Source organism: Eleutherodactylus coqui, unplaced genomic scaffold (assembly GCF_035609145.1).
Source record: "Eleutherodactylus coqui strain aEleCoq1 unplaced genomic scaffold, aEleCoq1.hap1 HAP1_SCAFFOLD_347, whole genome shotgun sequence".
Lineage (NCBI taxonomy): Eukaryota > Metazoa > Chordata > Amphibia > Anura > Eleutherodactylidae > Eleutherodactylus > Eleutherodactylus coqui.
Genome location: NW_027101859.1, coordinates 30,001 through 47,500, shown reverse-complemented (window position 1 = coordinate 47,500; position 17,500 = coordinate 30,001).

The window sequence follows — 17,500 nt, the reverse complement described above, 5'->3', positions numbered from 1 at the left end:
AGCGGTGTCTACCCGGGCAGACAGCCTGTCGGCCCCGCGGCCCGGACAGGCGGGAGCGGGGACTCTTGCGCTCGGGGGCTCTGCTCCAAGGAGCGAGAGCGGACGCTCTGCTCGGCCCGGAGAGTGGGGTGGCGGGGCGCCGTCGCCTCGCTGGAACCAGGGGCGTCGTGACGTGCGCGCGCGCCTAGCCGCCGCCAGAACAGGCCGGAAAGGTTGAGCTGCATACGGATCTAAGCCGTTGCCCAAACTAACTCTGGCCCGTGTGACACAGCCGCGCGCGCGCTTTCCCACGACACTCGACCGCCGGGCTCCCTCGGCCTGGGAGGCACTCTCGGGGCAGGGGGCCACCGCAGCCCCCTTTAGGTGGCTTCGTACACCTCTTGAACGTGGCGCCCGGCCGCTCGGAGAGCGGGGTCTACCCGGGCAGACAGCCTGTCGGCCCCGCGGCCTGGGCAGGCGGAGCGGGTACTCTTGCGCTCGGGGGCTCTGCTCGGCCCGGAGAGTTGGGTGCGGGGCGCCGTCGCCTCGCTGGAACCAGGGGCGTTGTGACGTTCGCACGCGCCTAGCCGCCGCCAGGACAGGCCGGAAAGGTTGAGCTGCATACGGATCTAAGCCGTTGCCCAAACTAACTCTGGCTCGTGTGACCGACACAGCCGCGCACGCGCTTTCCTACGACACTCGACCGCCTGGCTCCCCTCGGCCTGGGAGGCACTCTCGGGGCGGGGGGCACCGCAGCCCCCCGAGGTGGCTTCGTACACCTCTTGAACGTTGGGGCCCGGCCGCTCGGTGAGAGCGGGGTCTACCCGGGCAGACAGCCTGTCGGCCCCGCGGCCTGGACAGGCGGAGCGGGGACTCTTGCGCTCGGGGGCTCTGCTCGGCCCAGAGAGCGGGGTGCGGGGCGCCGTCGCCTCGCTGGAACCAGGGGCGTCGTGACGTTCGCGCGCGCCTAGCCGCCGCCAGAACAGGCCGGAAAGGTTGAGCTGCATACGGATCTAAGCCGTTGCCCAAGCTAACTCTGGCCCGTGTGACCGACACAGCCGCGCACGCGCTTTCCTACGACACTCGACCGCCTGGCTCCCCTCGGCCTGGGAGGCACTCTCGGGGCGGGGGGCACCGCAGCCCCCCGAGGTGGCTTCGTACACCTCTTGAACGTTGGGGCCCGGCCGCTCGGAGAGCGGGGTCTACCCGGGCAGACAGCCTGTCGGCCCCGCGGCCTGGACAGGCGGAGCGGGGACTCTTGCGCTCGGGGGCTCTGCTCGGCCCAGAGAGCGGGGTGCGGGGCGCCGTCGCCTCGCTGGAACCAGGGGCGTCGTGACATTCGCGCGCGCCTAGCCGCCGCCAGAACAGGCCGGAAAGGTTGAGCTGCATACGGATCTAAGCCGTTGCCCAAGCTAACTCTGGCCCGTGTGACCGACACAGCCGCGCACGCGCTTTCCTACGACACTCGACCGCCTGGCTCCCCTCGGCCTGGGAGGCACTCTCGGGGCGGGGGGCACCGCAGCCCCCCGAGGTGGCTTCGTACACCTCTTGAACGTTGGGGCCCGGCCGCTCGGAGAGCGGGGTCTACCCGGGCAGACAGCCTGTCGGCCCCGCGGCCTGGACAGGCGGAGCGGGGACTCTTGCGCTCGGGGGCTCTGCTCGGCCCAGAGAGCGGGGTGCGGGGCGCCGTCGCCTCGCTGGAACCAGGGGCGTCGTGACGTTCGCGCGCGCCTAGCCGCCGCCAGAACAGGCCGGAAAGGTTGAGCTGCATACGGATCTAAGCCGTTGCCCAAGCTAACTCTGGCCCGTGTGACCGACACAGCCGCGCACGCGCTTTCCTACGACACTCGACCGCCTGGCTCCCCTCGGCCTGGGAGGCACTCTCGGGGCGGGGGGCACCGCAGCCCCCCCAAAGGTGGCTTCGTACACCTCTTGAACGTTGGGGCCCGGCCGCTCGGAGAGCGGGGTCTACCCGGGCAGACAGCCTGTCGGCCCCGCGGCCTGGACAGGCGGAGTGGGGACAAGCCAAGGCTACCGGCGGGCCTCGGACGGCCAGGGGTGGAAGGGCTCCACCTCAAGGTGGCTTCGTACACCTCTTGAACGTTGGGGCCCGGCCGCTCGGAGAGCGGGGTCTACCCGGGCAGACAGCCTGCTGGCCCCGCGGCCTGGACAGGCGGAGCGGGGAACCTTGCGCTCGGGGGCTCTGCTCGGCCCAGAGAGTGGGGTGCGGGGCGCCGTCGCCTCGCTGGAACCAGGGGCGTCGTGCCATTCGCGCGCGCGCGCCTAGCCGCCGCCAGAACAGGCCGGAAAGGATGAGCTTCATACGGATCTAAGCCGTTGCCCAAACTACCTCTGGCCCCTGTGACCGACACAGCCGTGGCACGCGCTTTCCTACGACACTCGACCGCCGGGCTCCCTCGGCCTGGGAGGCACTCTCGGGGCGGGGGGCACCGCAGCCCCCCCAAAGGTGGCTTCGTACACCTCTTGAACGTGGCGCCCGGCCGCTCGGAGAGCGGGGTCTACCCGGGCAGACAGCCTGTCGGCCCCGCGGCCTGGACAGGCGGAGCGGGGAAAAGCCTAGGCTACCGGCGGGCGGGATCGACCGGGAAGCCGCCGTGGGGGAACACAAGTTGGACGCCTCGCGCCGTCGCGGACCACCGTCCTCCGTCTCTCGGGAAGGGGGGGCCGCCCGAGGCGCACGGGCCTCGGACGGCCAGGGGTGGAAGGGCTCCACCCCGAGGTGGCTTCGTACACCTCTTGAACGTTGGGGCCCGGCCGCTCAGTGAGAACGGGGTCTACCCGGGCAGACAGCCTGTCGGCCCCGCGGCCTGGACAGGCAGAGTGGGGAAAAGCCTAGGCTACCGGGCGGGATCGACCGGATAGCCGCCGTGGGGGAACACAAGTTGGACGCCTCGCGCCGTCGCGGACCACCGTCCTCCGTCTCTCTCCCTCTCTCGGGAAGGGGGGCCGCCCGAGGCGCACGGGCCTCGGACGGCCAGGGGTGGAAGGGCTCCACCCCGAGGTGGCTTCGTACACCTCTTGAACGTTGGGGCCCGGCCGCTCAGTGAGAACGGGGTCTACCCGGGCAGACAGCCTGTCGGCCCCGCGGCCTGGACAGGCAGAGTGGGGAAAAGCCTAGGCTACCGGGCGGGATCGACCGGATAGCCGCCGTGGGGGAACACAAGTTGGACGCCTCGCGCCGTCGCGGACCACCGTCCTCCGTCTCTCTCCCTCTCTCGGGAAGGGGGGCCGCCCGAGGCGCACGGGCCTCGGACGGCCAGGGGTGGAAGGGCTCCACCCCGAGGTGGCTTCGTACACCTCTTGAACGTTGGGGCCCGGCCGCTCAGTGAGAACGGGGTCTACCCGGGCAGACAGCCTGTCGGCCCCGCGGCCAGGACAGGCAGAGTGGGGAAAAGCCTAGGCCACCGGGCGGGATCGACCGGGTAGCCGCCGTGGGGAACACAACTTGGACGTCTCGCGCCGTCGCGGACCACCGTCCTCCGTCTCTCTCTCCCTCTCTCGGAAGGGAGGCCGCCCGAGGCGCACGGGCCTCGAACGGCCAGGGGTGGAAGGGATCCACCCCCCGCGGGAAGGGGACGCGCGGCGGCACCCGGACGCGGGAGCGTTGACCCGGGGGTCTTTACTCCGCCGAGGCGTAGCCCGGAGAAGGAGCGAGACCGGCCGGCGGGGGTGGAACACCCCCTCATGCCTCGCTCCTTCTGGGGATAAAGCGCGTCGTCCGCAGGCCGCCGTCCCCTATCCCCGCCCTGGACCGCCCGCATCGGCCGGAGCCCGAGGGGACAGGCGGGGGTCCTTCGCTTTCGGGAAAACCGTCACCAAACGTGGGGCCCGTGCCCCGCTCTCGGCCGCCCTGAGGCGGGAGAGCCCGGATCGTTCTCTCTCTCGGCGTCGGCCCCACCGACGCCGTCGCACGGTGGCCTGGGAAAGGGCTGCACCCCCTGCGCCACGCTTCTCCCCCGGAGTACTCCCCCCGCAGGGGGCTCCGCGGGGTGTCCCGACGCGCAGAGTCGCTCGCCTTCTTCCGCGGGGGACGGGAGGGACGCCCACGCGCGTCCCTTCCCCATCCTCGAGAGCCGTACGCGCCGAGGGTGAACCCGCTCGCCGGGGCGCCGGGGAGCAGGGCCCTTGTGGTCCTTCCCCGGACATGGGCGCGGCGAGGGTCCCCCGGCCGCGACGGCTCTCCCGTTGACCCACTCTCTCGCCTTGGGTGGTGGTGATGGAGGCGGCTGCCTACGCCTCAGCCCGGCATCTCGGAGGGGGGTCGCCCGGGCAGCCAGCCAGCCAGCCTGTTGGCCCCGCGGCCTGCACAGGCGGAGTGGGGACACTTGCGCTCTATGACTCTGCTCCCAGGGAGGTGGCAGAGGGGCGGCCGCGGTGCTTTGACTTTGAGCGGTCCCCACTCCAGCACTCTGAGAAATAGTCACTTTGTCAAAGACCGCACACCGCTCGTTCCCTTATATGCAAAAAAGGTGTTCGTCCTGACGTTTTGCGAGCCCTTATTTTACCGTCGTCGGCGCTATCAGGGGAAACAGGCCCGCTCCTTCCGCCTTCATGGAACCGTAGCTCGGCCCCGAGGGCCCAGGATTACCCTCATACCGGTTCTCACGACATGCGTCGACACTCGGCTCAGCCCCGGCAGCCGCAGCTCCCGCCGGCCCGGCCGGCCGGGTCCGCACCCCTGGCCGGCGCCTGGAGCGTCTGGACTTTGTCGTTTTCTCTCCAAGACTCGTCTCTGCCAACTGCCGTGGACTTCGGCGGGGGCTGCCGCGGGCTGTGCCCGGCCTCTTGGGGGTCCCGCCTGCCCGCGCAGGCAGCTAGGACAGGGTTATCAGCGCTCTCAGGGGGGGCCTCCGCAGACCCCCCACAGGTGGCTCCGTACACCTCTTGAACGTGGCGCCCGGCCGCTCGGAGAGCGGGGTCTTCCCGGGCAAGCCGCCTGTGGGCCCCACGGCCTGGACAGGCGGAGCGGAGACAAGCCCAGGCTACCGGCAGGATCGACCGGCTGGCAGCCGTGGTGGAACAACGGGGACGCCTCGCGCCGCCGCGGGCCGCCGTCCTCCGTCTCTCTCCCACTCTCGGAGGCAGGCCGCCCGAGGCCAACGGGCCTCGGACGGCGTGGGGTGGAAGGGCTCCACCCCAGGGGAAGAAAACACGCCCGCGCTCGTTTGCACAGTCTGCCCCGGCCCGGCATCTCGGAGGGGGGGTCGCCCGGGCAGCCAGCCAGCCAGCCTGTTGGCCCCGTGGCCTGCACAGGCGGAGTGGGGACCCTCGCGCTCGATGACTCTGCTCCCAGGGAGGTGGCAGAGGGGCGGACGCGGTGCTTTGACTTTGAGCGGTCCCCACTCCCTTCTCAGCACATTGAGAAATAGTCACTTTGTCAAAGACCGCACACCGCTCGTTCCCTTATATGCAAAAAAGGTGTTCGTCCTGACGTTTTGCGAGGCCTTATTTTACCGCCGTCGGCGCTATCAGGGGAAGCGGGCCCGCTCCTTCCGCCTTCCTGGAACCGTGCCTCGGCCCCGAGGGCCCAGGATTACCCTCATACCGGTTCTCACGACATGCATCGACACTCGGCTCAGCCCCGGCAGCCGCAGCTCCCGCCGGCCCGACCAGCCGGGTCCGTCCCCCTGGCCGGCGCCCGGAGCGTTTGGACTTTGTCGTTTTTTCATCCAACACTCTCCTCTGGCAAATGCCATGGACTTCAGCGGGGGCTGCCGCGGGCTGTTCCCCGCCTCCTGGGTGTCCTGCCCTGCAACACCGGAGGCTCAGGCAGGGTCTTGAGCTACTGCTGGTAGGTGCACCTCGGGGGCCCTCCGCAGCCGCCCCGGGCCACCCCTGCAGCCAGCACACCGCTGCCAACAGCCCGCTCCCCATCACCAGCCAGCCCCTCTGCATACATCTGCTGGGGGTGCATTTTTGACTTCCCCCGCTTTGGCCTATGGGGAAAAGCCAGGGGGGAAACCTCCAGAGTCAGGCCGACCTCCTGGAACTCTAGCCCGGCCTGGAGCTACCGGTTTGTCCCCTTCCCGGTTCTCAGGACGTGCATCGCCACTCGGCTCAGCCCCAGCCGCCGCAGCTCCCGCCGGCCCGGCCAGCCGGGTCCGTCCCCCTGGCCGGCGCCTGGAGGCGTTTGGACTTTGTCATTTTTTTTCAAAGACTCATCTCTGCCAACTGCCCTGGGCTTCAGCAGTGGCTGCCGCGGGCTGTGCACGGCCTCCTGGTGGGGTCCCGCCTGCCCGCGCAGGCATCTAGGACAGGGTTCTCAGCAAGGGCTTGGAGGCGCCCTCAGGGGGGCCTCCGCAGGCCCCCAAGGTGGCTTCGTACACCTCTCGAACGTGGCGCCCGGCCGCTCGGAGAGCGGGGTCTGCCCGGGCAGCCAGCCAGCCTGTCGGCCCCGCGGCCTGCACAGGCGGAGTGGGGACACTCGCGCTCGATGACTCTGCTCCCAGGGAGGTGGCAGAGGGGCGGCCGCGGTGCTTTGACTTTGAGCGGTCCCCACTCCCTTCTCAGCACTCTGAGAAATAGTCACTTTGTCAAAGACGGCACACCGCTCGTTCCCTTATATGCAAAAAAGGTGTTCGTCCTGACGTTTTGCGAGGACTTAATTTACCGCCGTCGGCGCTATCAGGGCAAACAGGCCCGCTCCTTCCGCCTTCCTGGAACCGTGCCTCGGCCCGGAGGGCCCAGGATTACCCTCATACCGGTTCTCACGACATGCATCGATACTCGGCTCAGCCCCGGCAGCCGCAGCTCCCGCCGGCCCGGCCAGCCGGGTCCGCCCCCCTGGCCGGCACGCCTGGAGCGTTTGGACTTTGTCATTTTTCTCAAAGACTCATCTCTGCCAACTGCCGTGGGATTCAGCAGGGGCTGCCACGGCTGTTCCCCGCCTCCTGGGTTTCCTGCCCTGCAACACCGGAGGGTCAGGGGGGGTCTTGAGCAACTACTGGTAGGTGCAGCACCTCGGGGGCCCTCTGCAGCCAGCACACGGCTGCCAACAGCCCGCTCCCCATCACCCGCCAGCCCCTCTGCATACATCTGCCGGGGGTGCTTTTTTGACTTCCCCCATGTTGGCCTATGGGGAAAAGCCAGGGGGAAAACCTCCAGAGTCAGGCCGACCTCCTGGAACCCTAGCCCGGCCTGGAGCTACTGGTTTGCCCCCTTCCCGGTTCTCAGGACATGCCTTGACACTCGGCTCAGCCCCGGCAGCCGCAGCCCCCGCCGGCCCGGCCAGCCGGGTCCGCCACCCTGCCCGGCGCCTGGAGCGTTTGGACTTTGTCGTTTTTTTCTCAAAGACTCATCTCTGCCAACTGCCAAGGACTACAGCAGGGGCTGCCACCTGCTGTTCCCCGCCAATGGGTGTCCTGCCCTGCAACACCGGAGGCTCGGGCAGGGTCTTGAGCAACTGCTGGTAGGTGCTCTCAGGGGGCCCCGCCACACCCCCCAGGCCCACCTCCAGGGCCTCCCTCCCGGCCCCTGGAGCTGCCAGCACCCCCTCGCCCTCAACACTCTCTCCCCGTTGGGACTTTGAAACTTTTCTGACCGTGCAGGCTTCGTCAAACGGCAAGGGGGCAACCGGCGTTCTGTGCCCGGCCTCCTGGGGTCCTGCCCGGGCACATCGGAGGCTCAGCCTGGGTTTTCAGCCACCACGGGCAGGTGCACTCAGGGGGCCCTCCGCAGCCGCCCATGCACACCTCTGCAGCCAGCACACCGCTGCCAACAGCCCGCTCCCCGTCACCAGCCAGCCCCTTCTGCATACATCTGGCGGGGGTGCTTTTTTGACTTCCCCCATTTTGGCCTATGGGGAAAAGCCAGGGGGAAAACCTCCAGAGTCAGGCCGACCTCCTGGAACTCGAGCTCGGCCTGGAGCCACCGGTTTGTCCCCTTCCCGGTTCTCAGGAGATGCACTGACACTCGGCTCAGCCCCGGCAGCCGCAGCCCCCGCCGGCCCGGCCAGCCGGGTCCGCACCCCTGGCCGGCACGCCTGGAGCGTTTGGACTTTGTCATTTTCACGACTTGTCTCCTCAGACATTGTCCGACTGCAAGGGGGGCTGCCGCGGTCCGTGCCCAGCCTCCAGGGGTTGCCCCCGGCCCCTGGAGCAGCCAGCACCCCCTCTCCCTCAACACTCCCTCCCCGTGGGGACTTTGAAACTTTTTCTGACCGTGCAAGCTTCATCGGACGGCAAGGGGGCAGGCTGCGGTCTGTGCCCGGCCTCCTGGGTTCCTGCCCGGGCACATCGGAGGCTCAGGCTGGGTGTTGAGTGACTACTGGTAGGTGCACTCAGGGGGCCCTCCGCAGACGCCCAGGCACACCTCTGCAGCCAGCACACTGCTGCCAACAGCCCGCTCCCCATCACCCCCCAGGCCCTCTGCATACATCTGGCGGGGGTGCTTTTTTGACTTCCCCCATTTTGGCCTATGGGGAAAAGCCAAGGGGAAAACCTCCAGAGTCAGGCCGACCTCCTGGAACTCGAGCTCGGCCTGGAGCCACCGGTTTGTCCCCTTCCCGGTTCTCAGGACATGCATTGACACTCGGCTCAGCCCCGGCAGCCGCAGCCCCCGCCAGCCCGGCCAGCCGGGTCCGCCGCCCTGGCCGGCGCCTGGAGCGTTTGGACTTTGTCATTTTCATGACTTGTCTCCTCAAACTTTGTTCGACTGCAAGGGGGCGTGCCGCGGTCCGTGCCTAGCCTCCAGGGGTTGCCCCCGGCCCCTGGAGCAGCCAGCACCCCCTCGCCCTCAACACTCTCCCCCCGTGGGGACTTTGAAACTTTTTTTCTGACCGTGCAAGCTTCATCGGACGGCAAGGGGGCAAGCTGCGGTCTGTGCCCGGCCTCCTGGGTTCCTGCCCGGGCACATCGGAGGCTCAGGCTGGGTGTTGAGTGACTACTGGTAGGTGCACTCAGGGGGCCCTCCGCAGACGCCCAGGCACACCTCTGCAGCCAGCACACTGCTGCCAACAGCCCACTCCCCGTCACCCCCCAGCCCCTCTGCATACATCTGCTGGGGGTGCTTTTTTGACTTCCCCCATTTTGGCCTATGGGGAAAAGCCAGGGGGAAAACCTCCAGAGTCAGGCCGACCTCCTGGAACTCTAGCCCGGCCGGGAGCTACCGGTTTGTCCCCTTCCCGGTTCTCAGGACCTGCATTGACACTCGGCTCTTCCCCAGCCGCCGCAGCTCCCGCCGGCCCGGCCAGCCGGGTCCTCCCCCCTGGCCGGCGCCTGGAGCGTTTGGACTTTGTCATTTTATTCAAAGACCCACCTCTGCCAACCGCCGTGGGCTTCAGCAGTGGCTGCCGCGGGCTGTGCCCGGCCTACTGGGGGGTCCCGCCTGCCCGCGCAGGCAGCTAGGACAGGGCTCTCAGCAAGGGCTTGGAGGCGGTGTCAGGGGGGGCCTCCGCAGCCCCCCCAAGGTGGCTTCCTACACCTCTCGAACGTTGGGGCCCGGCCGCTCGGAGAGCGGGGTCTGCCCGGGCAGCCAGCCAGCCTGTCGGCACCGCGGCCTGGAAAGGCGGAGTGGGGACACTCGCGCTCGATGACTCTGCTCCCAGGGAGGTGGCAGAGGGGCGGCCGCGGTGCTTTGACTTTGAGCGGCCCCCACTCCCTTCTCTGCACTATGAGAAATAGTCACTTTGTGAGAGACCGCACTCCGCTCGTTCCCTTATATGCAATAAAGGTGTTCGTCCTGACGTTTTGCGAGGCCTTAATTTACCGCCGTCGGCGCTATCAGGGGAAACAGGCCCGCTCCTTCCGCCCTCCTGGAACCGTGCCTCGGCCCGGAGCGACCAGGATTACCCTCATACCGGTTCTCACGACATACATCGACACTCGGCTCAGCCCCGGCAGCCGCAGCTCCCACCGGCCCAGCCAGCCGGCTCCGCCACCCTGCCCGGCACGCCTGGAGCGTTTGGACTTTGTCATTTTCATGACTTGTCTCCTCAAACTTTGCTCGACCGCAAGGGGGGCTGCCGCAGTCCGTGCCCAGCCTCCAGGGGTTGCCCCCGGCCCCTGGAGCTGCCAGCACCCCCTCGCCCTCAACACTCTCTCCCCGTTGGGACTCTGAAACTTTTTCTGACCGTGCAAGCTTCGTCAAACGGCAAGGGGGCAGGCTGCGGTCTGTGCCCGGCCTCCTGGGGTCCTGCCCGGGGACATCGGAGGCTCAGCCAGGGTTTTGAGCCACCGCTGGCAGGTGCACTCAGGGGGCCCTCCGCAGCCGCCCATGCACACCTCTTCAGCCAGCACACTGCTGCCAAACACCCGCTCCCCATCACCCCCCAGCCCCTCTGCATACATCTGCTGGGGGTGCTTTTTTGACTTCCCCCATTTTGGCCTATGGGGAAAAGCCAGGGGGAAAACCTCCAGAGTCAGGCCGACCTTCTGGAACTCGAGCTCGGCCTGGAGCCGCCGGTTTGTCCCCTTCCCGGTTCTCAGGACATGCATTGACACTCGGCACAGCCCCGGCAGCCGCAGCCCCCGCCGGCCCGGCCAGCCGGGTCCGCCACCCTGCCCGGCGCCTGGAGCGTTTGGACTTTGTCGTTTTTTTCTCCAAGACTCGCCTCTGGCACATGCCATGGACCTCAGCGGGGGCTGCTCCCCGCCTCCTGGGTGTCCTGCCCGGGCACATCGGAGGCTCAGCCTGGGTCTTGGGCCCCTTCTGGTAGGTGCACTTTGGGGGCCCTCCGCAGCCGCCCAGGCCCACCTCCTGCAGCCACCACACAGCTGCCAACTGCCCGCTCTCCGTCACCCGCCAGCCCCTCTGCATACATCTGCTGGGGGTGCTTTTTTGACTTCCCCCATTGTGGCCAATGGGAAAATGCCAAGGGGAAAACCTCCAGAGTCCTGCCGACCTCCTGGAACTCCAACCCGGCCTGGAGCCACCGGTTTGTCCCCTTCCCGGTTCTCAGGACCTGCATTGACACTCGGCTCAGCCCCGGCCGCCGCAGCTCCCGCCAGCCCGGCCAGCCGGGTCCGCACCCCAGGCCGGCGCCTGGAGCGTTTGGACTTTGTCATTTTCATGACTTGTCTCCTCAAACTTTGTTCGACTGCAAGGGGGGCTGCCGCAGTCCGTGCCCAGCCTCCAGGGGTTGCCCCCGGCCCCTGGAGCAGCCAGCACCTCCTCGCCGTCAACACTCTCCCCCCGTGGGGACTTTGAAACTTTTCTGACCGTGCAAGCTTCGTCAAACGGCAAGGGGGCAAGCGGCGGGCTCTGCCCGGCCTCCTGGGGTCCTGCCCGGGCACATCGGAGGCTCAGCGGGGGTTTTCAGCCACCACTGGTAGGTGCGCTTTGGGGGCCCTCCGCAGCCGCCCCGGGCCACCCCTGCAGCCAGCACACTGCTGCCAACAGCCCGCCGCTCTCCCACACCAGCCAGCCCCGTCTGCACACATCTGCCGGGGGTGCTTTTTTGAGAAACACTGTCACTTTGTCAAAGACCGCACACCGCTCGTTCCCTTATACCCCGACAAGGTGTTCGTGCTGACGTTTTGCGAGGCCTTATTTTACCGCCGTCGGCGCTATCAGGGGAAGCGGGCCCGCTCCTTCCGCCCTCCTGGAACCGTGCCTCGGCCCGGAGCGGCCAGGTTTACCCTCATACCGGTTCTCGTGACCTGCATTGACACTCGGCTCTTCCCCGGCCGCCGCAGCTCCCGCCGGTCCGACCAGCCGGGTCCGCCCCCCTGGACGGCACGCCTGGAGCGTTTGGACTTTGTCATTTTCATGACTTGTCTCCTCAAACTTTGTTCGACTGCAAGGGGGGCTGCCGCAGTCCGGGCCCAGCCTCCAGCGGTTGCCCCCGGCCGCTGGAGCTGCCAGCACCCCCTCGCCGTCAACACTCTCTCCCCGTTGGGACTTTGAAACTTTTCTGACCGTGCAAGCTTCGTCAAACGGCAATGGGGGGCAACCGGCGTTCTGTGCCCGGCCTCCTGGGGTCCTGCCCGGGCACATCGGAGGCTCAGCCTGGGTTTTCAGCCACCACGGGCAGGTGCACTCAGGGGGCCCACCGCAGCCGCCCAGGCCCACCCCTGCAGCCACCACACAGCTGCCAACAGCCCGCTCTCCGTCACCCCCCAGCCCCTTCTGCATACATCTGCCGGGGGTGCTTTTTTGCCTCCCCCCGTTTTGGCCTATGGGGAAAAGCCAGGGGGAAAACCTCCAGAGTCAGGCCGACCTCCTGGAACTCCAACCCGGACTGGAGCCACCGGTTTGTCCCCTTCCCGGTTCTCAGGAGATGCATCGACACTCGGCTCAGCCCCGGCAGCCGCAGCACCCGCCGGCCAGGCCAGCCACGTCCGCCCCCCTGGCCGGCGCCTGGAGCGTTTGGACTTTGTCGTTTTTTTTCCCAAGACTCGCCTCTGCCAACTGCCAAGGACTTCAGCAGGGGCTGCCACGGCTGTTCCCCGCCTCCTGGGGTTCATGCCCGGGCACACCGGAGGCTCAGGCGGGGTCTTGAGCAACTGCTGTTGGGTGCTCTCAGGGGGCCCCTCCACACCCCCAGGCCGACCTCCAGGGGCTGCCCCCGGACCCTGGGGCAGCCAGCACCCCCTCGCCGTCAACCCTCTCCCCCCGTTGGGACTTTGAAACTTTTCTGACCGTGCGAGCTTCATCGGACGGGAAGGGGGCGACCTGCGGGCTCTGCCCGGCCTCCCGGGGTCCCTGCCCGGGCCCCGTGGGAGGTACAGGCAGGGTTTCTCACCTACTACCCGTAGGCACTCTCAGGGGGCCCTCCGCGCCCTCAGGCCGCCCTCCCCGGGCTTCCCCCGGGTCCGCGGAGCAGCCCGCCACCCCTCGCCGCACTGTCTCTCGCCCCCCGTCGGGACTTTGAAACTTTTCCCCCCGTGCAAACCTCACCGGGGGGCAGAGGGAGAGACCTGCGGGCCGTGCCCGGCCTCCCGGGACTCCCTCCGGGCAGCGCGGGCGGCTCGGACGGGGTTTTCAGCGAGTGCTGGGGGGGGTGTCTTCGGGGGCCCCCCGCGGGCCCCCCGGGGCACCCGCGCGGGGTGGCCCCTGCTGCCAGGCACCCACTCCCTATCGACCATCCAGCCCCCCTACATACATCTGGCGGGGGTGCTTTTTTGAGTTCCCCCATTTTGGCAACTTGGCACATCCTATGGGGAAACCGGCAAAATCATGCCGACCTCCTGGAACTCCGGCTCGGCCTGGAGCCGCCGGTTTGTCCCCTTCCCGGTTCTCAGGCATTTTCGGACTTTGTCATTTTTTCAGCCCTCTCTGTCAATGCGGACAGCGGGAGCTGCCGCGGTCTGTGCCCAGGCACCAGGCTCTCCAAACGGACGCCGGCGGAGGGTCAGGGGGTGTCTCGGCCAGATACTGAAAAACACTCAGGGGGTGCCCAGGCACCAGGCACTCCAAACGGACACCGTCGGAGGGTCAGGGGGTGTCTCAGCCAGATACTGAAAAACACTCAGGGGCGCACGGGGGCTGCACAGGGCCACCCCAGGCGGCTCCCCCGGGCACCCGGGCGGCCATATTGGCGGCTGGGACCCCCTCTTCAGCAAACGCCAGGGGGCGCTCAGGGGCGCACGGGGGCTGCTCCACTCGCCCCAGGCCGGCCTCCCTGAGGCGGGCACATTAGCGGCTGAGACCCCCTCTCCACCAATGACCGGGGGACGCTCAGGGACACACGGGGGCTGCTCCACTCGCCCCAGGCCGGACTCCCTGAGGCGGGCACATTAGCGGCTGAGACCCCCTCTCCACCAAAGACCGGGGGGCGCTCAGGGACACACGGGGGCTGCTCCACTCGCCCCAGGCCGGCCTCCCTAGGTACCCGGGCGGGCACATTAGCGGCTGAGACCCCCTCTCCACCAAAGACCGGGGGACGCTCAGGGACACACGGGGGCTGCTCCACTCGCCCCAGGCCGGCCTCCCTGGGTACCCAGGCGGGCACATTAGCGGCTGAGACCCCCTCTTCAGCAAACGCCAGGGGACACTCAGGGACACACGGGGGCTGCTCCACTCGCCCCAGGCCGGCCTCCCTAGGTACCCGGGCGGGCACATTAGCGGCTGAGACCCCCTCTTCAGCAAACGCCAGGGGACACTTAGGGGCACACGGGGGCTGCTCCACTCGCCCCAGGCCGGCCTCCCTAGGTACCCGGGCGGGCACATTAGCGGCTGAGACCCCCTCTCGACCAAAGACCAGGGGACACTCAGGGACACACGGGGGCTGCTCCACTCGCCCCAGGCCGGCCTCCCTAGGTACCCGGGCGGGCACACTAGCGGCTGAGACCCCCTCTCGACCAAAGACCGGGGGACGCTCAGGGACACACGGGGGCCGCTCCACTCACCCCCAGGCCGACCTCCAGGGCCTCCCTCCCGGCCCCTGGAGCAGCCAGCGCCCCCTCGCCGTCAACACTCTCTCCCCCGTTGGGACTTTGAAACTTTTTCTGACCGTGCAAGCTTCATCGGACGGCAAAGGGGGCAAGCTGCGGTCCGTGCCCGGCCTGCTGGGGTCCTGCCCGGGGACATCGGAGGCTCAGCCAGGGTCTTGAGCCACCGCTGGCAGGTGCACTTTGGGGGCCCTCCGCAGCCGCCCCGGGCCACCCCTTGCAGCCAGCACACTGCTGCCAACAGCCCGCCGCTCTCCGTCACCAGCCAGCCCCGTCTGCACGCATCTGCCGGGGGTGCTTTTTTTGGAGAAATACTGTCACTTTGTCAAAGACCGCACACCGCTCGTTCCCTTATACCCCGACAAGGTGTTCGTGGTGACGTTTTGCGAGGCCTTATTTTACCGTCGTCGGCGCTATCAGGGGAAACGGGCCCGCTGCTTCCGCCCTCCTGGAACCCTGGCTCGGCCCGGAGCGACCAGGATTACCCTCATACCGGTTCTCACGACCTGCATCGACACTCGGCTCAGCCCCGGCAGCCGCAGCTCCCGCCGGCCCGGCCAGCCCGGTCCGCACCCCTGGCCAGCGCCTGGAGCGTTTGGACTTTGTCGTTTTTCTCAAAGACCCATCTCTGCCAACTGCCGTGGGCTTCAGCGGGGGCTGCTCCCCGCCTCCTGGGTGTCCTGCCCGGGCACATCGGAGGCTCAGCCTGGGTCATCAGCCCCTACTGCTAGGTGCACTCAGGGGGCCCTCCGCAGCCGCCCAGGCCCACCCCTGCAGCCAGCACACGGCTGCCAGCAGCCACCACACAGCTGCCAACAGCCCGCTCTCCGTCACCCCCCAGCCCCTTCTGCATACATCTGCCGGGGGTGCTTTTTTGACTTCCCCCCTTTTGGCCTATGGGGAAATGCCAAGGGGAAAACCTCCAGAGTCAGGCCGACCTCATGGAACTCCAACCCGGCCTGGAGCCACCGGTTTGTCCCCTTCCCGGTTCTCAGGACATGCATTGACACTCGGCTCAGCCCCGGCAGCTGCAGCTCCCGCCGGCCCGGCCAGCCGGGTCCGCACCCCTGGCCGGCTCGCCTGGAGCGTTTGGACTTTGTCGTTTTTTCTCCAAGACTCGCCTCTGCCAACTGCCAAGGACTTCAGCGGGGGCTGCCCCCCGCCTCTTGGGTGTCCTGCCCGGGCACATCGGAGGCTCAACCCGGGTCTTCAGCCCCTGCTGATAGGTGCACTCCGGGGGCCCTCCGCAGCCGCCCAGGCCCACCCCTGCAGCCAGCACACGGCTGCCAGCAGCCACCACACAGCTGCCAACAGCTCGCTCTCCGTCACCCCCCCAGCCCCTTCTGCATACATCTGCTGGGGGTGCTTTTTTGACTTCCCCCCTTTTGGCCTATGGGAAAATGCCATGGGGAAAACCTCCAGAGTCAGGCCGACCTCCTGGAACTCCCACCCGGCCTGGAGCCACAGGTTTGTCCCCTTCCCGGTTCTCACGACATGCATCGACACTCGGCTCAGCCCCGGCAGCCGCAGCTCCCGCCGGCCCGGCCAGCCCGGTCCGCACCCCTGGCCAGCGCCTGGAGCGTTTGGACTTTGTCATTTTTTTCTCCAAGACCCATCTCTGCCAACTGCCGTGGGCTTCAGCGGGGGCTGCTCCCCGCCTCCTGGGTGTCCTGCCCGGGCACATCGGAGGCTCAGGCAATGTCTTGAGCCACCGCTGGTAGGTGCGCTTCGGGGGCCCTCGGCTGCCGCCCAGGCCCACCCCTGCAGCCAGCACACGGCTGCCAGCAGCCACCACACAGCTGCCAACAGCCCGCTCTCCGTCACCCCCCAGCCCAACTCTGCATACATCTGCCGGGGGTGCTTTTTTGACTTCCCCCCTTTTGGCCTACGGGAAAAAGCTAAGGGGAAAACCTCCAGAGTCAGGCCGACCTCCTGGAACTCCAACCCGGCCTGGAGCCACCGGTTCGTCCCCTTCCCGGTTCTCAGGACATGCATAGACACTCGGCTCAGCCCCGGCAGCCGCAGCCCCCGCCGGCCCGGCCAGCCCGGTCCGCACCCCTGGCCAGCGCCTGGAGCGTTTGGACTTTGTCATTTTTTTCTCCAAGACCCATCTCTGCCAACTGCCGTGGGCTTCAGCGGGGGCTGCTCCCCGCCTCCTGGGCGTCCTGCCCGGGCACATCGGAGGCTCAGCCTGGGTCTTGAGCCCCTACTGGTAGGTGCACTCTGAAGGCGCCCTCCGCAGCCGCCCAGGCCCACCCCTGCAGCCACCACACAGCTGCCAACAGCACGCTCTCCGTCACCCCCCAGCCCAACTCTGCATACATCTGCCGGGGGTGCTTTTTTGACTTCCCCCCTTTTGGCCTATGGGGAAAAGCTAAGGGGAAAACCTCCAGAGTCAGGCCGACCTCCTGGAACTCCAACCCGGCCTGGAGCCACAGGTTTGTCCCCTTCCCGGTTCTCACGACATGCATCGACACTCGGCTCAGCCCCGGCAGCCGCAGCCCCCGCCGGCCCGGCCAGCCGGGGTCAACCGCCCTGGCCGGCGCCTGGAGCGTTTGGACTTTGTCATTTTTTCTCCAAGACTCGATTCTGGCACATGCCATGGACTTCAGCGGGGGCTGTTCCACGCCTCCCGGGTGTCCTGCCCGGGCACATCGGAGGCTCAGGCAATGTCTTCAACCACCGCTGGCAGGTGCACTCAGGGGGCCCTCCGCAGCCGCCCCGGGCCCACCCCTGCAGCCAGCACACGGCTGCCAGCAGCCACCACACAGCTGCCAACAGCCCGCTCTCCGTCACCCCCCAGCCCAACTCTGCATACATCTGCCGGGGGTGCTTTTTTGACTTCCCCCCTTTTGGACTATGGGGAAAAGCTAAGGGGAAAACCTCCAGAGTCAGGCCGACCTCCTGGAACTCCCACCCGGCCTGGAGCCACAGGTTTGTCCCCTTCCCGGTTCTCACGACATGCATCGACACTCGGCTCAGCCCCGGCAGCCGCAGCTCCCGCCGGCCCGGCCAGCCCGGTCCGCACCCCTGGCCAGCGCCTGGAGCGTTTGGACTTTGTCGTTTTTTCTCAAAGACCCATCTCTGCCAACTGCCGTGGGCTTCAGCGGGGGCTGCTCCCCGCCTCCTGGGTGTCCTGCCCGGGCACATCGGAGGCTCAGCCTGGGTCT